Raw genomic sequence first — 20,850 nt, 5'->3', positions numbered from 1 at the left:
CTGTTTGTGAACAGAATTCCCACTCACCTGAAGAATGGGCTTGGAGCTCCGAAAGCTTGTGTGGCTTTTGCTACCAAATAAACCTGTTGTACTTTAACCTGGTGTTGTTAAACTTCTTACTGTGTTTACCCCAGTCCAACGCCGGCATCTCCACAACATGTATTGGGATACACTGAAAAGTATTGTTTCTTGCGCTCTATACAGACAAAGCATACCGTTCATAGAGTACATCGGGGCGAAGGAAAGGGGAGAGTGCAGAATGTAGTGTTACAGTCATAGCTAGGGTGTAGAGAAAGATCAACTTAATGCAAGGGAGGTCCAATCAAAAGTCTGAAGGCAGCAGGAATTGCCCCTTCGTGTCCAAAGATGTGCAGGTTCTTGAGTCAGTTGGTGCGTGACCTCAGACTTTTGTATCTTTTTCCCGATGGAAGAAGGTGGAAGAGAGAATGTCCGGGGTGTGTGGGGTCCTTGGTTATGCTGGCTGCTTTTCCCCGAGGCAGCGGGAAGTGTAGACGGAGTCAATGGATGGGAGGCTGGTTTGCGTGATGGATTGGGCGACATTCACGACCCTTTGTAGTTCCTTGTCGTCTTGGGCAGAGCAGGAGCCAGACCAAGCTGTGATACAACCAGAAAGAATGTTTTCCATGGTGCGTCTGTAAAAATTGGGAAGGTGTCAGCACTCTGAGATGGACTGGAGTTACAGGGATCAAAAGTTTATAGCAGGGGCCACAAAGAATCCAAATATACCCAAGTTAACGCAATTAGACTCTCGACTCCTGCTTTACAACAGATTGCAAACTGTTCTGGCTTGCTGCATGGTCATACCTTGGCCTATGTTTTCCCTTAGGCAGCAACCAATCCATTTGTTAACCTCCGGCTGGGATACCTGCAGATTCTTATGATCCAACCATGAACTGAAACGTTTTCCCGGGAATTTGCCCTGCGTGTGTGACAAACCTAAGCACAGGAGTTGAATCAAGTTCACATCAACAAACTGTTTCCCTTAGTTCGATCCCTTAGGTATCAACGTTCAAGTTAAACTCACAACAGATGGCGGCACGATGGCACAGTGGTTAGCACTGCCGCCTCACAGCGCCAGGGACCTGGGTTCGATTCCTGGCTTGGGTCACTGTCTGTGCGGAGTCTGCATGTTCTCCCTCGTGTCTGTGTGGTTTTCCTCTGGGTGCTCTGGTTTCCTCCCACAGTCAGATTAGGTGCAGGTTAGGGTGGATTGGCCATGCTAAATTGTCCCTCAGTGTCCAAAGATGTGCAGGTTAGGGTGGATTGGCCATGCTAAATTGTCCCTGAGTGTCCAAAGATGTGCAGGTTAGGTGGATTGGCCATGCTAAATTGCCCCCTTAGTGTCCAAAGATGTTCAGGTTAGGGGTATTGGCCATGCTAAATTGTCCCTTAGTGCCCAAGGATGTGCAGGTTAGGTGGATTGGCCATGCTAAATTGTCCCTTAGTGTCCAAAGATGTGCAGGTTTGGTGGATTGGCCATGCTAAATTGTCCCTTAGTGTCCAAAGATGTGCAGGTTTGGTGGATTGGCCATGCTAAATTGTCCCTTAGTGTCCAAAGATGTGTAGGTTAGGTGGATTGGCCATGATAAATTGCCCCTTAGTGTCCAAAGATGTGTAGGTTAGGGGGATTGGCCATGCTAAATTGTCCCTTCGTGTCCAAAGATGTGTAGGTTAGGTGGATTGGCCATGCTAAATTGTCCCTTAGTGTCCAAAGATGTGTAGGTTAGGTGGATTGGCCATGATAAATTGCCCCTTAGTGTCCAAAGATGTGCAGGTTTGGTGGATTGGCCATGCTAAATTGTTAATAATTGTTAAATTTATTAATTAAGCGGTGTTAATGTAAGCCTACTTGTGACACTAATAGATAAACTTTTAAACGTTTAAAGGTGTTGCAGTCGGAGTCCTGTGTGTAGTTCCGGTCACCAAGCCAAAGGAAGGATGTGATTGCATTGGAGAGGGTGCAGAGGGGATTCACCAGGGTGTTGCCTAGGCTGGAGCTCAAGGGGCTGAATGGCCTACTCCTGTTCCCACTTGGAGTGCTGTGCTCAGTTCTGGTCGCCTCACTATAGGAAGGATGTGGAAAAGATTGAAAGGGTGCAGAGGAGATTTACAAGGATGTTGCCTAGATTGAGTGGCATGCCTTATGAGGATAGGCTGAGGGAGCTTGGTCTTTTCTCCTTGGAGAGACGTAGGATGAGAGGAGACCTAATAGAGGTATACAAGATGTTGAGAGGCATAGATCGGGTGGACTCTCAGAGGCTTTTTCCCAGGGTGGAAATGGCTGCTACGAGAGGACACAGGTTTAAGGTGCTGGGGGGGAAGGTACAGGGGAAATGTTAGGGGTAAGTTTTTCACACAGAGGGTGGTGGGCGAGTGGAATCGGCTGCTGTCAGTGGTGGTGGAGGCAATAGGGTCTTTTAAGAGACTCCTGGATGAGTACATGGAGCTTAATAGGATGGAGGGTTATAGGTAGGTCTAGAAGGTAGGGATGTGTTCGGCACAACTTGTGGGCCAAAAGGCCTGTTTGTGCTGTAGTTTTCTGTGTTTCTATGTTCCGATTTCTTATGGAGCGTTCCAACGAAGGAGAGGCTGGTTCACTGGGGTTGTTTTCCTCTGAGCAGAGAAAGCTGAGGGGGGACCTGATTGAAGCGCACAGAATTATGGGGAGACATTGGCCTCGTGGTATTATCGCTAGACTATTAATCCAGAAACTCAGCTAATGTTCTGGGGGACCCGGGTTCGAATCCCACCACGGCAGATGGTGGAATTTGAATTCAATAAAAAATATCTGGAATGAAGAATCTACTGACGACCCATTGTGGGAAAAACCCATCTGGTTCCCTTTAGGGAAGGAAATCTGCCGTCCTTACCCCGGTCTGGCCTACATGTGACTCCAGAGCCACAGCAATGTGGTTGACTCTCAACTGCCCTCTAAGGGGCAACTAGGGATGGGCAATAAATGCTGGGCCCAGCCAGCGACGCCCATGTCCCACAAAGCCATGAAAGGAGGCCATTCGGGCCATCGAGTCTTCTACAGCTCTTCCTCAACCATGGTCCCGTCCCCTTTTTCCACTCAATCCATCCAAACTCAAGAATTGGGATTCAAATTGGGATTCTATTGCCCATCCCAACTCGTCTCATGAATGAATTTCAAAAAAGAATCAGAGATAGAGGAGCTGGGAAGGAAGTTTACCCCTTAGTAGAGGGGTCAGTAAGCAAGGAGCAAGGATTTAAGGTAAGGGGGTGGGAGATTTAGGGGGGGATTTGAGGAGAAACTTTGTCACCCAGAGGGTGCTGGGAATCGTTGACTGAAAGGGCGGGAGAGGCGGGAACCCTCACAACATTGAGATGAGCGTTCGAAACACCACAGCACACACGGCTACGGACCGAGTGCTGGGAAACGGGGATTAGGATAGATAGGGGCTGGATGGGCCGGTACAGACTTGATGGGCTGAAGGACCTCTTTCAGTGCTATAAATCTCTATGTCTCTCTGACTATTAATGCCAGTGTCAGGGCTTGAGTATGACCCAATGTTTGAGGTGGATTACATTACATCAGAACTGGAAACTCTTTGAGGGTGAGATGCGAGGGTGGACGTAGGGGAGGGGTTACAAGGGTGAGGGCGAATTTGATGAACCCTTTGTATAAGGTGCCAAAGAATGATAAATCAGGCGGCCACTAAAACACTTTCATTACGGCTAAATGTACCTTTGTACAATTAATTTATTCAATAAAACATGCCACATTAATTTAATGTGAATTACTGGTGTCACTCACAGTGTGTACCATCTACAAGATGCACTGCAGCGACTCGCCAAGGCTCCTTCGACAGCACCTTCCAAACCCGCCACCTCTACCACCTAGAAGGACAAGGGGGGGGCAGCAGACACATGGGGAACACCCCCACCTGCAAGTTCCCCCTCCGAGCCACTCACCATCCCGACTTGGAAATATATCGGCCGTTCCTTCACTGTGGCTGGGGTCAAAATCCCGGAACTCCCTCCCTAACAGCACTGTGGGTGTACCTACACCACACACGGGGACTGACTGATGTCCAATCAGAATCCTGGAACTCCCTCCCTAACAGCACTGTGGGTGTACCTACAGCACACGGGGACTGACTGATGTCCAATCAGAATCCTGGAACTCCCTCCCTAACAGCACTGTGGGTGTACCTACACCACACACGGGGACTGACTGATGTCCAATCACAATCCTGGAACTCCCTCCCTAACAGCACTGTGGGTGTACCTACACCACACGGGGACTGACTGATGTCCAATCACAATCCTGGAACTCCCTCCCTAACAGCACTGTGGGTGTACCTACACCACACACGGGGACTGACTGATGTCCAATCACAATCCTGGAACTCCCTCCCTAACAGCACTGTGGGTGTACCTACACCACAGAGGGGACTGACTGATGTCCAATCACAATCCTGGAACTCCCTCCCTAATAGCACTGTGGGTGTACCTACACCACGCAGGGGACTGACTGATGTCCAATCACAATCCTGGAACTCCCTCCCTAACAGCACTGTGGGTGTACCTACACCACACACGGGGACTGACTGATGTCCAATCACAATCCTGGAACTCCCTCCCTAACAGCACTGTGGGTGTACCTACACCACACACGGGGACTGACTGATGTCCAATCACAATCCAGGAACTCCCTCCCTAACAGCACTGTGGGTGTACCTACACCACACACGGGGACTGACTGATGTCCAATCACAATCCTGGAACTCCCTCCCTAACAGCACTGTGGGTGTACCTACACCACACACGGGGACTGACTGATGTCCAATCACAATCCTGGAACTCCCTCCCTAACAGCACTGTGGGTGTACCTACACCACACACGGGGACTGACTGATGTCCAATCACAATCCTGGAACTCCCTCCCTAATAGCACTGTGGGTGTACCTACACCACACACGGGGACTGACTGATGTCCAATCACAATCCTGGAACTCCCTCCCTAACAGCACTGTGGGTGTACCTACACCACAGAGGGGACTGACTGATGTCCAATCACAATCCTGGAACTCCCTCCCTAATAGCACTGTGGGTGTACCTACACCACGCAGGGGACTGACTGATGTCCAATCACAATCCTGGAACTCCCTCCCTAACAGCACTGTGGGTGTACCTACACCACACACGGGGACTGACTGATGTCCAATCACAATCCTGGAACTCCCTCCCTAACAGCACTGTGGGTGTACCTACACCACACACGGGGACTGACTGATGTCCAATCACAATCCAGGAACTCCCTCCCTAACAGCACTGTGGGTGTACCTACACCACACACGGGGACTGACTGATGTCCAATCACAATCCTGGAACTCCCTCCCTAACAGCACTGTGGGTGTACCTACACCACACACGGGGACTGACTGATGTCCAATCACAATCCTGGAACTCCCTCCCTCACAGTATAATGATGGAATACTTCCCATTTGCCTGGATGAGTAAACTCCTGACTCCCCCAAAGCCTGTCCACTGGGAATCCTGTGGAGAGTAACTCACCTCCTGACTCCCCCCCCCAAAGCCTGTCCACTGGGAATCCTGTGGAGAGTAACTCACCTCCTGACTCCCCCAAAGCCTGTCCACTGGGAATCCTGCGGAGAGTAACTCACCTCCTGACTCCCCCCAAAGCCTGTCCACTGGGAATCCTGTGGAGAGTAACTCACCTCCTGACTCCCCCAAAGCCTGTCCACTGGGAATCCTGCGGAGAGTAACTCATCTCCTGACTCCCCCAAAGCCTGTCCACTGGGAATCCTGTGGAGAGGAACTCATCTCCTGACTCCCACCAAAGCCTGTCCACTGGCAACCCTGTAAGAAGTTTAACAACACCAGGTTAAAGTCCAACAGGTTTATTTGGTAGCAAAAGCCACACAAGCTTTTGGAGCCCCGAGCCCCTTCTTCAGGTGAGTGGGAATTCTGTTCACAAACAGGACATATAAAGACACAAACTCAATTTACATGAATAATGGTTGGAATGCGAATACGTACAACAAACAAAGAACAAAGAACAATACAGCACAGGAACAGGCCCTTCGGCCCTCCAAGCCCGCACCGCTCCCTGGTCCAAACTAGACCATTCTTCTGTATCCCTCCGTCCCACTCCGTTCATATGGCTGTCTAGATAAGTCTTAAACGTTCCCAGTGTGTCCGCCTCCACCACCTTGCCTGGCAGCGCATTCCAGGCCCCCACCACCCTCTGTGTAAAATATGTCCTTCTGATATCTGTGTTAAACCTCCCCCCCTTCATCTTGAACCTATGACCCCTCGTGAACGTCACCACCGACCTGGGTAAAAGCTTCCCACCGTTCACCCTATCTATGCCTTTCATAATTTTATACACCTCTACTAAGTGTCCCCTCATCCTCCGTCTTTCCAGGGAGAACAACCCCAGTTTACCCAATCTCTCCTCATAACTAAGCCCCTCCATACCAGGTAACATCCAGGTAAACCTCCTCTGTACTCTCTCCAAAACCTCCACGTCCTTCTGGTAGTGTGGCGACCAGAACTGGACGCAGTATTCCAGATGCGGCCGAACCAACGTTCTATACATCTGCAACATCAGACCCCAACTTTTATACTCTATGCCCCGTCCTATAAAGGCAAGCATGCCATATGCCTTCTTCACCACCTTCTCCACCTGTGACGTCAAGGATCTGTGGACTTGCACACCCAGGTCCCTCTGCGTATCTACACCCTTTATGGTTCTGCCATTTATCATATAGCTCCTCCCTACATTATTTCTACCAAAATGCATCACTTTGCATTTATCAGGATTGAACTCCATCTGCCATTTCTTTGCCCAAATTTCCAGCCTATCTATATCCTTCTGTAGCTTCTGACAATGCTCCTCACTATCTGCAAGTCCTGCCAATTTTGTGTCGTCCGCAAACTTACTGATCACCCCTAATCAAGTCTTTAAGATACAAACAATGTGAGTGGAGAGAGCATCAAGCCTGTTCTTGGTGTGCATGTAGATGGTGTCGTTCCTTTGTCTCGTCTGCTTGGCAGAGTTTCGCAGCTGGTCTGCGTCCTGAGCGCAAGTTGAGAATATGGACTCTATCTTGGTTTCCAGGTTGCGGCGTTTGCTGTAGAGCTGGTGTATGAGGTGTTTGAGGAGGGTGAGAGAGGTGCGATGGCAAAGTCTCTCAGCGTAGTCCGTGTTATAGGTTGACCTGAGTGGGTTCGTGATCTGGGAATCCTGCGGAGAGTAAGTCACCTCCTGACTCCCCCAAAGTCTGTCCACTGGGAATCCTGCGGAGAGTAACTCACCTCCTGACTCCCCCCAAAGCCTGTCCTTTGGGCGGAGTCAGGAGGTGAGTTACTCTCCGCGGGATTCCCAGCCTCTGACCTGCTCTGTAGTATTTGAACGGACGCTGGACTATTAATCCAGAAACTCAGCTAATGTTCTGGGGGACCCGGGTTCGAATCCCGCCACGGCAGATGGTGGAATTTGAATTCAATAAAAAATATCTGGAATTAAGAATCTACTGATGACCCATTGTGGGAAAAACCCATCTGGTTCCCTTCAGGGAAGGAAATCTGCCGTCCTTACCCCGGTCTGGCCTACATGTGACTGTAGTGTTACAGTCACAGCGAGGGTGTAGAGAAAGATCAGCTTAATATTTGATTTGATTTATTATTGTCACAAGTACTGGGATACAGTGAAAAGTATTGTTTCTTGCGCGCTATGCAGACAAAGCATACCGTTCATAGAGTACATAGGGGAGAAGGAAAGTAGAGGGTGCAGAATGTAGTGTTACAGTCACAGCTAGGGTGTAGAGAAAGATCAACTTAATGCGAGGTAGGTCCATTCAAAAGTCTGACAGCAGCAGGGAAGAAGCTGTTCTTGAGTCGGTCGGTACGTGACCTCAGACTTTTGTATCTTTCTCCCCATGGAAGAAGGTGGAAGAGAGAATGTCCGGGGTGCGTGGGGTCCTTGATTATGCTGGCTGCTTTTCCCCGAGGCAGCGGGAAGTGCAGACAGAGTCAATGGATGGGAGGCTGGGTTTGCGTGATGGGACTGGGCTACATTCACAATCCTTTGTAGTTCCTTGCAGTCTTGGGCAGAGCAGGAGCCATACCAAGGTGTGATACATCCGGAAAGGATGCTTTCTATGGTGAGTCTGTAAAAATTGGTGAGAGTCGTAGCGGACATGCCAAATTTCCTTAGCCTCCTGAGAAAGTAGAGAATGGTGGGCTTTCTTAACTGTAGCGTCAGCATGGAGAAAATCTAACTCACCACATCCTCCAGTTCTCTGCGTTCCCCGACTAACCGAGCGGCAAAACTGTGAACAAGGAATTTAAATCCATTATTCTCTCCACCCGCTTTGAATCTTGTGATTTACGATCACCAATGGTTTTACAACATGCTTTACAGCGGAAACCAATGGTTCTCGCACAGCTAAGTATTAATATCTTTGCAGTGTAAATCTTGTAAGTCTAATGATTTCATTGCGATAAGGGGTAATAGGGTCCATAAAAACCTACAGTTATGAGACATAAAATGGACATTCGGAAACTGTCGACCTCTATTAATGTTCGTCCATCACCCCGATATCGCTGGCAAACATCGAAGACTAACGAACCCGCGGTGAATTATTTTCAAGGACTGCGGCAGGTGTGATGTGGCACTCTCTCTGTAGATCATGCGGATGTCCACATGATGAACTGGAGTTGGCCGCGGTGGTTGAGGGAGGAATGTTGGCCAAGATGCCAGGAGAAGCCATTTTTATTCCTTCGTTCATGGGCGTCGCTGGCCAGACCCAGCAATTATCGCCCATCTTTTGCACCATCCCCCACAGCCGCCTTGAGAAGGGGGCGGGAGAGCCGCCATCTTGAACCCGCCGATGCCCCCCCTGTGGTGTAGGTACACCCATGGTGCTGTTAGGGAGGGAGTTCCAGGATTGTGATTGGACATCAGTCAGTCCCCGTGTGTGGTGTAGGTACACCCACGGTGCTGTTAGGGAGGGAGTTCCTGAATTGTGATTGGACATCAGTCAGTCCCCACGTGTGGTGTAGGTACACCCACGGTGCTGTTAGGGAGGGAGTTCCTGAATTGTGATTGGACATCAGTCAGTCCCCGTGTGTGGTGTAGGTACACCCACGGTGCTGTTAGGGAGGGAGTTCCTGAATTGTGATTGGACATCAGTCAGTCCCCGTGTGTGGTGTAGGTACACCCACGGTGCTGTTAGGGAGGGAGTTCCAGGATTGTGATTGGACATCAGTCAGTCCCCGTGTGTGGTGTAGGTACACCCACGGTGCTGTTAGGGAGGGAGTTCCAGGATTGTGATTGGACATCAGTCAGTCCCCGTGTGTGGTGTAGGTACACCCACAGTGCTGTTAGGGAGGGAGTTCCAGGATTGTGATTGGACATCAGTCAGTCCCCGTGTGTGGTGTAGGTACACCCACAGTGCTGTTAGGGAGGGAGTTCCAGGATTGTGATTGGACATCAGTCAGTCCCCGTGTGTGGTGTAGGTACACCCACAGTGCTGTTAGGGAGGGAGTTCCAGGATTGTGATTGGACATCAGTCAGTCCCCGTGGGGTGTAGGTACACCCACAGTGCTGTTAGGGAGGGAGTTCCTGGATTGTGATTGGACATCAGTCAGTCCCCGTGTGGTGTAGGTACACCCACAGTGCTGTTAGGGAGGGAGTTCCAGGATTGTGATTGGACATCAGTCAGTCCCCGTGTGTGGTGTAGGTACACCCACAGTGCTGTTAGGGAGGGAGTTCCAGGATTGTGATTGGACATCAGTCAGTCCCCGTGTGTGGTGTAGGTACACCCACAGTGCTGTTAGGGAGTGAGTTCCAGGATTGTGATTGGACATCAGTCAGTCCCCGTGTGTGGTGTAGGTACACCCACAGTGCTGTTAGGGAGGGAGTTCCAGGATTGTGATTGGACATCAGTCAGTCCCTGTGTGGTGTAGGTACACCCACAGTGCTGTTAGGGAGGGAGTTCCAGGATTGTGATTGGACATCAGTCAGTCCCGTGTGTGGTGTAGGTACACCCACAGTGCTGTTAGGGAGGGAGTTCCAGGATTGTGATTGGACATCAGTCAGTCCCCGTGTGGTGTAGGTACACCCACAGTGCTGTTAGGGAGGGAGTTCCAGGATTGTGATTGGACATCAGTCAGTCCCCGTGTGTGGTGTAGGTACACCCACAGTGCTGTTAGGGAGGGAGTTCCAGGATTGTGATTGGACATCAGTAAGTCCCCGTGTGTGGTGTAGGTACACCCACAGTGCTGTTAGGGAGGGAGTTCCAGGATTTTGACCCCAGCCACAGTGAAGGAACAGCCGATATATTTCCAAGTCGGGATGGTGAGTGGCTCGGAGGGGGATCTTGCAGGTGGGGGTGTTCCCATCATAGAATCCGTACAGTGCAGAAGGAGGCCATTTGGCCTTTTGGGTCAACACTGACTCTCTGTCAGAGCATCTTACCCCGGTGCTATACCCATACCCCCGCTAATCTCCACAACTTTGGACACTAATCAGCAATTTACAAAGAACAAAGAAAATTACAGCACAGGAACAGGCCCTTCGGCCCTCCAAGCCTGCACCGACCATGCTGCCCCGACTGAACTAAAACCCCCTACCCTTCCGGGGACCATATCCCTCTATTCCCATCCTATTCATGTATTTGTCCAGACGCCCCTTAAAAGTCACTATCGTATCTGCTTCCACTACCTCCCCCGGCAGCGAGTTCCAGGCACCCACCACCCTCTGTGTAAAAAACCTGCCTCGTACACCTCCTTTAAACCTTGCCCCTCGCACCTTAAACCTGTGCCCCCTAGTAATTGACTCTTCCACCCTGGGAAAAAGCTTCTGACTATCCACTCTGTCCATGCCCCTCATAATCTTGTAGACTTCTATCAGGTCGCCCCTCAACCTCCGTCGCTCCAGTGAGAACAAACCAAGTTTCTCCAACCTCTCCTCATAGCTAATGCCCTCCATACCAGGCAACATCCTGGTAAATCTTTTCTGTACCCTCTCCAAACTTCCGCATCCTTCTGGTAGTGTGGCGACCAGAATTGAACACTATATTCCAAATGCGGCCTAACTAAGGTTCTATAAAGCTGCAACATGACTTGCCAATTTTTAAACTCAATGTCCCGGCCGATGAAGGCAAGCATGCCGTAGGCCTTCTTGACTACCTTCTCCACCTGCATTGCCACTTTCAGTGACCTGTGTACCTGTACACCCAGATCCCTCTGCCTTTCAATACTCTTAAAGGTTCTGCCATTTACTGTGTATTTCCTATCTGTATTAGACCTTCCAAAATGCATTACCTCACATTTGTCCGGATTAAACTCCATCTGCCATCTCTCCGCCCAAGTCGCCAACCGATCTATATCCTGCTGTATCCTCTGATGGTCCTCATCGCTATCCACAAATCCACCAATCTTTATGTCATCCGCAAACTTACTAATCAAACCAGTTACGATAGCTAATCCACCTAATCTCCACATCTTTAGACACTAAGGGGCAATTTAGCACGGCCAATCCACCTAACCTGCACATCTTTGGACACTAAGGGGCAATTTAGATTGGCCAATCCACCTTAACCTGCACATCTTTGGACACTAAGGGACAATTTAGCTTGGCCAATCCACCTTAACCTGCACATCTTTGGACACTAAGGGACAATTTAGCATGGCCAATCCACCTAACCTGCACATCTTTGGACATCAAGAGGGCAATTAACCATGGCCAATCCACCGAACCTACACAGCTTTGGACACGAAGGGGCAATTTAGCATGGCCAATCCCCCTAACCCGCACAGCTTTGGGCACTAAGGGGCAATTTAACATGGCCAATCCCCCTAACCTGCACAGCTTTGGGCACTAAGGGACAATTTAGCATGGCTAATCCCCCTAACCTGCACATCTTTGGACACTAAGGGGCAATTTAACATGGCCAATCCACCTAACCCGCACATCTTTGGGCACTAAGGGACAATTTAGCATGGCCAATCCACCTAACCTGCACATCTTTGGACACCAAGGGGCAATTTAGCATGGCCAATCCACCTAACCTACACATCTTTGGGCACTAAGGGACAATTTAGCATGGCCAATCCACCTAACCTACACATCTTTGGGCACTAAGGGGCAATTTAGCATGGCCAATCCACCTAACCTGCACATCTTCGGGCACTAAGGGACAATTTGCCATGGCCAATCCAACTAACCCGCACATCTTTCGGACTGCGGGAGGGAACCGGAGCACCCGGAGGAAACCCTTCACGGACATGCGGGGGAGAACATGCAGAGAGAATGACCCAAGCCGGGAATCGAACCCGGATCCCTGCATGCTGTGAGGATTGGTGTCTGGTGCAAGGATTATTGTCTATCTATCTCAGCACTATGTACGGTGAGCGTGAAAACCTTGATAGCTTTAATCAGATAAAGACATTGGCAGTGACCTATCGGCAAATTCAGAAAAGAAAATGCTGTTTTTAAATTAATCTAAAATCATGGGGATGAGGGGCATTGCTGGACAAGACCTGGAAATGTAGCGTCCACCCTAATTTAGGAGGCATGGTTGTAAGTTTGTAGATGACACCAAGATTGATGGCATAGTGGACAATGAAGAAGGTTATCTCAGATTGCAACGGGATCTTGATCAATTGGGCCAGTGGGCTGACGAATGGCAAATGGAGTTTAATTTAGACAAATGCGAGGTGATGCATTTTGGTAGATTGAACCAGGGCGGGACTTACTCAGTTAATGGTAGGGCGTTGGGGAGAGTTACAGAACAAAGAGATCTAGGGGTACACGTTCATAGCTCCTTGAAAGTGGAGTCACAGGTGGACAGAGTGGTGAAGAAGGCATTCGGCATGCTTGGTTTCATCGGTCAGAACATTGAATACAAGAGTTGGGACGCCTTGTTGAAGTTGTACAAGACATTGGTAAGGCCACACTTGGAATACTGTGTACAGCTCTGGTCACCCTATTATAGGAAGGATATTATCAAACTAGAAAGAGTGCAGAAAAGATTTATAGGATGCTGCCGGGACTTGATGGTTTGAGTTATAAGGAGAGGCTGGATAGACTGGGACTTTTTTCTCTGGAGTGTAGGAGGCTGAGGGGTGATCTTATAGAGTCTATAAATTAATGAGGGGCACAGATCAGCTAGACAGTCAATATCTTTTCCCAAAGGTAGGGGAGTCTAAAACTAGAGGGCATAGGTTTAAGGTGAGAGGGGAGAGATGCAAAAGTACAAAGGACAAAGAAAATTACAGCACAGGAACAGGCCCTTCGGCCCTCCAAGCCTGCACCGACCATGCTGCCCGACTGAACTAAAACCCCCTACCCTTCTGGGGACCGTATCCCTCTATTCCCATCCTATTCATGCATTTGTAAGATGCCCCTTAAAAGTCACTATTGTATCTGCTTCCACTACCTCCCCTGGCAGCGCGTTCCGGGCACCCACCACCCTCTGTGTAAAAAACTTGCCTCGTACATCTCCTTTAAACCTTGCCCCTCACACCATAAACCTGTGCCCCCGAGTAATTGACTCTTCCAGCCTGGGAAAAAGCTTCTGACTATCCACTCTGTCCATGCCTCTCATAATCTTGTAGATTATCAGGTTGCCCCTCAACCTCCGTTGTTCCAAAGAGAACAAAGCAAGTTTCTCCAACCTCTCCTCATAGCTAATGCCCTCCATACCAGGCAACATCCTGGTCAAGGGTCCAGAGGGGCATTTTTTTCACACAGAGGGTGGTGAGTGTCTGGAACGAGCTGCCAGAGGTAGTAGTAGAGGCGGGTACAATTTTGACTTTTAAAAAGCATTTAGACAGTTACATGGGTTTAAAGTTTAAAGTTTATTTATTAGTGTCACAAGTAGACTTCCAATAACACTGCAATGAAGTTACTGTGAGAATCCCCCAGTGGCCACACTCCGGCGCCTGTTCGGGTACACTGAGGGAGAATTTAGCACGGCCAATGCACCCTAACCTGCACATCTTTCGGACTGTGAGAGGAAACCGGAGCACCCGGAGGAAACCCACGCAGACACGGGGAGAACGTGCAGACTCCGCACAGACAGTGACCCCAAGCTGGGAATCGAACCTGGGTCCCTGGCGCTGTGAGGCAGCAGTGCTAACCACTGTGCCACCATGCCGCCCCGCTAAGATGGGTATAGAGGGATATGGACCAAACGCGGGCAATTGGGACTAGCTTAGTGGTTAAAAAAAAGGGCGGCATGGACAAGTTGGGGCGGCATGGACAAGTTGGGCCGAAGGGCCTGTTCCTACACGGCCTTTAAGGGGCAACTAGATGAATACATGAATAGGATGGGAATGGAAGGATCCGGACTCCGTCAGTGCATATAGTTTTAGTTTGGGCAGGCATCATGATTGGTGCAGGCTTGGAGGGCCGAAGGACTTGCAACATAACTTCCCAGGGCACTTCAGGGGTTATTTAAGAGCCAAGGCATTGGCAGACGGGAAAGTTCGGAACTGACCATATCTTTGGCAGGCAGTTGGCACAGAGTGAGAGGGTGATGGAGGGAACACGAATCAATTTTCCAATTTCATTTGGGATTCCTGACAAGCAGATAAGGGTTTGAAGTGTGTAGTCCGACAAGTTGACAATGGACTTCCCTGCAGTGGTACTGTTTTCTACTGTGGTACCGGGGGAGACTTGGTTGCTGCTGGTGGTGATGCCGAGTTTCTCAAGTTTCCTGTTCTTGGTGTGCATGTAGATGGTGTAGTTCCTTCGTCTCGTCTGCTTGGCAGAATTTCGCAGCTGGTCTGCGTCCTGAGCGCAAGTTGAGAATATGGACGCTATCTTGGTTTCCAGGCTGCGGCGTTTGCTGTAGAGCTGGTGTATGAGGTGTTTGAGGAGTGTGAGAGAGGTGCGATGGCAAAGTCTCTCAGCATAGTCTGTGTTATAGGTTGACCTGAGTGGGTTCGTGATCTGTAGCCCTTTCGGTATCTTGTCTGCTTTCTTGCATCTTTGTAGAAACTTGATGTCTGTGTCGATATGCGCGATCTTCTTGGAGATCCTCTCCAGTTGCAGCCGACAGTTTGCGGTGTCGATGGTAGCCATGATGTGGAGATGCCGGTGTTGGACTGGGATAAACTGGGGTAAACTGGGTTGTTTACCCCAATCCAACACCGGCATCCCCACATCAAGCAGATAAGGAACAGGGATGAGATCTCCAGGCCCCGTTCCATTCCTAGTTTCTTGTTAAAGAGAATCGAGGTCACCCATTTTGCTTGGAATAACAGCAAAATGGACTATTATTTAAATGGTAAAAAATTGCAGCTTGCTGCTGTGCAGAGGGACCCGGGCGTCCTTGTGCAGGAATCTCAAGGAGTTGGTTTGCAGGTGCAGCAGGTAATTAAGAAGGCAAATGGAATTTTGTCCTTCATCGCGAGAGGGATGGAGTTTAAAAACAGCGAGGTTATGTTGCAGCTGTATAAGGTGCTGGTGAGGCCACACCTGGAGTACAAAGGACAAAGAACAGCACAGGAACGGGCCCTTCAGCCCTCCAAGCCTGCACTGATCATGATGCCTGTCCAAACTAAAACCGTACGCACTTACGGAGTCCGTATCCTTCCATTCCCATCCTATTCATGTATTCGTCTAATTGTCCCTTAAATGCCGCTATCATATCTGCTCCCAACGCCTCCCCGGACAGCGCGTTCCAGACACTCACCACCCTCTGTGTAAAAAACACTTGCCTCGTACATCTCCTCGAAACTTTTCTCCTCACATCTTAAACCTATGTCCCCTAGTACTTGACTTTTCTACCCTGAAAAGAACATCTTTCCTAAGATCCACTCTGTCTTGGCACTCATAATCTTGTAAACCTCTATCAGGCCACCCTTCAACCTCCATCGTTCCAGTGAGAGCAAAGGATTACTGTGTACAGTTTTGGTCTCCTTACTTGAGAAAGGGTCTACTGGCACTGGAGGGGATGCAGAGGAGATTCACTAGGTTGATTCTGGAGTTGAGAGGGTTGGCTCATGAGGAGAGATTGAGTAGAATGGGGTTATACTCATTGGAATTCAGAAGAATGAGGGGAAATCTTATAGAAACATATAAGATTATGAAGGGAATAGATAAGATAGAAGCAGGGAGATTGTTTCCACTGGCGGGTGAAACTAGAACTAGGGGGCTTGACCTCAAAATAAGGGGAAGCAGATTCAGGACTGAGTTGAGGAGGAACTTCTTCACACAAAGGGTTGTGAATCTGTGGAATTCCCTGCCTTGTGAAGCAGTTGAGGCTACCTCATTGAATGTTTTTAAGGCAAGGATAGATAGATTTTTGAACAGGAAAGGAATTAAGGGTTATGGTGAGCGGGCGGGTAAGTGGAGCTGAGTCCACAAAAAGATCAGCCATGATCTTAAAGTAAAGTTTATTTATTAGTCACAAGTAGACTTACATTAACACTGCAATGAAGATATTGTGAAAATCTCCTAGTCGCCACACTCCGGCGCCTGTTCGGGTAACACTGAGGGAGAATTTAGCACGGCCAATGTACCTAACCAGCACATCTTTGGACACTGAGAGAGAATTTAGCACGGCCGATGCACCTAACCAGCACGTCTTTGGACACTGAGAGAGAATTTAGCACGGCCGATGCACCTAACCAGCATGTCTTTGGACTGTGGGAGGAAACTGGAGCACCCGGAGGAAACCCACGCAGACACGGGGAGAACGTGCAGACTCCCCACAGACAGTGACCCAAGCCAGGAATCAAACCCGGGTCCCTGGCGCTGTGAGGCAGCAGTGCTAACCCACTGTGCCATCGTGCCAACCATAATTGAATGGCGGAGCAGGCCCGAGGGGCCAGATGGCCCACTCCTGCTCCTCATTCTTATGTTATGTTCTTAGGTTCTCCCCGCTGCTGCTAATCGGTCAAACGGCGGAGGAAGTGTGGAATGGCCAGCGGGTAGGCGGGGAGCTGGGGGGGTCGATTGCCATCCCCTGCTCGTCCCTCAGGCTCTGAGCTGTGGGATGGGAGGACAGGAAGGGAAGTCGTGTTACGAAGTTGAGTGGCGTATTTGCAGATTCAGAATGAGAAAATTAGAACTTGGTGATGGCTACATTGTAAAATGCGAGGGGGAGGGGAAAGCATTGCGTGATCCCGTTAAAAGGTGGTGTTTTTTCTGGGCTTGGAGGCTAAACTTGCGAGTACACAGAGATCCAAAACTGAAACATTTATATCGAAAGACCAAGCAGCAGTTGGACCCCAAGACAACAGGCTTTCAGCCAATCAAATTGAATCTGGCGCCGAGCTACCAAGAACCTATTAAATTTAAATCTGGTCTTGACAACCTCGGACCAATCCTATTGTGGGAAATATTGACATGTCATCAGAAGTATAAAAGAAGGGGGGCAGTGGAACAGAGAGAGAACAAAGAACAAAGAACAGTACAGCACAGGAACAGGCCCTTCGGCCCTCCAAGCCTGCGCCGATCACATTGTCCTATCCACACCAACCGCCTGTATCCCACTACACCCCGCCTGGTCATGTGTCTGTCCAGATAAGTCTGAAATGTCACTAACGTATCTGCCCCAACCATCTCACTTGGCCGTGTATTCCAGGCCCCCACCACCCTCTGTGTAAAAAACTTCCCCCTGCACATCACTGGACCTTCCCCCACCGACCTTGAACTTGTGCCCCCGAGGAATTGTCAGTTCTATCCTGGGAAAAAGCTTCCAACTGTTCACCCTATCCATACCCCTCATAATTTTATAAACTTCTATCAGGTCGCCCCTCAGCCTCCATCTTCCCAGGGAGAACAATCCCAGTTTACTCAATCTCTCCTCATGGCTAAAACCCTCCGTACCAGGCAACATCCTGGTAAACCTTTTTTGTACTCTTTATTTAATCACAAGTAGGCTTTCATTCACACTGCAATGAAGTTACTGTGAAAATCCCCGAGCCAACATACTCCGGTGCCTGTTCGGGTTACACTGAGGGAGAATTTAGCATGGCCGATACACCCAACCTCAACATCTTTCGGACTGTGGGAGGAAACCGGAGCACCCGGAGGAAACCCACGCAGACACGGGGAGAACGTGCAGACTCCGCACAGGTAGTGACCCAAGCCGGGAACTGAAGCCGGGTCCCTGGCGCTGTGAGGCAGCAGCGCTAACCCACTGTGCCACAATGCCGCCTCTCCAAAGCCTCCACGTCCTTCTGGTAGAGAGAGCAACTGCCATCTGCCAGAGCTCGAGAAAGAGAGAGAGAGACTTGCTGGCCTTCATAGCTTCATATATATCTTAAGACAAAGCATCAGCAAGATAGCAAAAGTACCAAAAAAGAAAGACGTTCCAGGTCGAAGAATCAACAGAGAAACCCCGAAAATTCAGGAAGAGACAAAACCTGGTCGTAATTTAGAAAATGACGAAATTCCATTGTTATTAATGAGTGGGAATTGTATTTATTTGACCAGCATTCCATTAGACTCTTGTTTTATTCGGGGATAGCAAATAGTAAGAAAGGATTTATTCGGGTTGTTAATAGTTTAGTTAATTTTCTCACTGCTAGTTAGATAAATAAATTGTTCGGTGTTGATTTGAGACCGAGTGTCGGAGATTTATTTTGTATTTAACCACTAGGGGTTGCTGAAGAGCAGGTTACACCACTTCACACACACTTCTTACAGATTATAAGGTGAGGTATTCCTCTTTGGGGGTTAGTTCTCAGAGGGGGGATCAACCTCCGCGTTACAAAAGTCGGAAGCGTCAAATGGGACCGGATTGTCGGGAACTGCCATTACTGTTCCTGTCAAATATCACCGGAGCACCAACGGCACTGAGGCCGCAGCAACACACCGGGGGTAGTACCGTGGCACAGTGGTTAGCACGGCTGCCTAGGAGCGCCAGGGATCCGGGATCGATTCCCGGCTCGGGTCACTGTCTGTGCAGAGTCTGCATGTTCTCCTCGTGTCTGCGTGGGTTTCCTCCAGTTTCTTCCCACAGTCCAGTTCCCACAGGACAGGTACAGCATGGGGTTAGATACAGAGTAAAGCTCCCTCTACACTGTCCCCCATCAAACACTCCCAGGACAGGTACAGCATGGGGTTAGATACAGAGTAAAGCTCCCTCTACACTGTCCCCCATCAAACACTCCCAGGACAGGTACAGCACGGGGTTAGATACAGAGTAAAGCTCCCTCTACACTGTCCCCCATCAAACACTCCCAGGACAGGTACAGCACGGGGTTAGATACAGAGTAAAGCTCCCTCTACACTGTCCCTCATCAAACACTCCCAGGACAGGTACAGCACGGGGTTAGATACAGAGTAAAGCTCCCTCTACACTGTCCCTCATCAAACACTCCCAGGACAGGTACAGCACGGGGTTAGATACAGAGTAAAGCTCCCTCTACACTGTCCCTCATCAAACACTCCCAGGACAGGTACAGCATGGGGTTAGATACAGAGTAAAGCTCCCTCTGCACTGTCCCCCATCAAACACTCCCAGGACAGGTACAGCACGGGGTTAGATACAGAGTAAAGCTCCCTCTACACTGTCCCCATCAAACACTCCCAGGACAGGTACAGCACGGGGTTAGATACAGAGTAAAGCTCCCTCTACACTATCCCCCATCAAACACTCCCAGGACAGGTGCAGCACGGGGTTAGATACAGAGTAAAGCTCCCTCTACACTGTCCCCATCAAACACTCCCAGGACAGGTACAGCACGGGGTTAGATACAGAGTAAAGCACCCTCTACACTGTCCCCATCAAACACTCCCAGGACAGGTACAGCACGGGGTTAGATACAGAGTAAAGCTCCCTCTACACTGTCCCCATCAAACACTCCCAGGACAGGTACAGCACGAGGTTAGATACAGAGTAAAGCTCCCTCTACACTATCCCTCATCAAACACTCCCAGGACAGGTACAGCACGGGGTTAGATACAGAGTAAAGCTCTCTCTACACTGTTCCCCATCAAACACTCCCAGGACAGGTACAGCACAGGGTTAGATACAGAGTAAATCTCCCTCTACACTGTCCCCATCAAACACTCCCAGGACAGGTACAGCACGGGGTTAGATACAGAGTAAAGCTCCCTCTACATTGTTCCCCATCAAACACTCCCAGGACAGGTACAGCACGGGGTTAGATACAGAGTAAAGCTCCCTCTACACTGTCCCCCATCGAACACTCCCAGGACAGTTACAGCACGGGGTTAGAAACAGAGTAAAGCTCCCTCTACACTGTCCCCCATCAAACACTCCCAGGACAGGTACAGCACGGGGTTAGATACAAAGTAAAACTTCCTCTACACTGTCCCCCATCAAACACACCCAGGACAGGTACAGCACGGGGTTAGATACAGAGTAAAGCTCCCTCTACACTGTCCCCATCAAATACTCCCAGGACAGGTACAGCACGGGGTTAGATACAGAGTGAAGCTCCCTCTACACTATCCCCCATCAAACACTCCCAGGACAGGTACAGCACGGGGTTAGATATAGAGTAAAGTTCCCCCTACACTGTCCCCCATCAAACACTCCCAGGACAGGAACAGCACGGGGTTAGATACAGAGTAAAGCTCCCTCTCCACTGTCCTCCATCAAACACTCCCAGGACAGGTACAGCACGGGGTTAGAGACAGAGTAAAGCTCCCCCTACACTGTCCCCATCAAACACTCCCAGGACAGGTACAGCACGGGGTTAGATACAGAGTAAAGCTCCCTCTACACTGTCCCCATCAAATACTCCCAGGACAGGTACAGCACGGGGTTAGATACAGAGTAAAGCTCCCTCTACACTATCCCCATCAAACACTCCCAGGACAGGTACAGCACGGGGTTAGAT

Source organism: Mustelus asterias, unplaced genomic scaffold, assembly GCF_964213995.1.
Source record: "Mustelus asterias unplaced genomic scaffold, sMusAst1.hap1.1 HAP1_SCAFFOLD_97, whole genome shotgun sequence".
Classification (NCBI taxonomy): Eukaryota; Metazoa; Chordata; class Chondrichthyes; order Carcharhiniformes; family Triakidae; genus Mustelus; species Mustelus asterias.
This window is presented reverse-complemented; position numbering follows the sequence as displayed.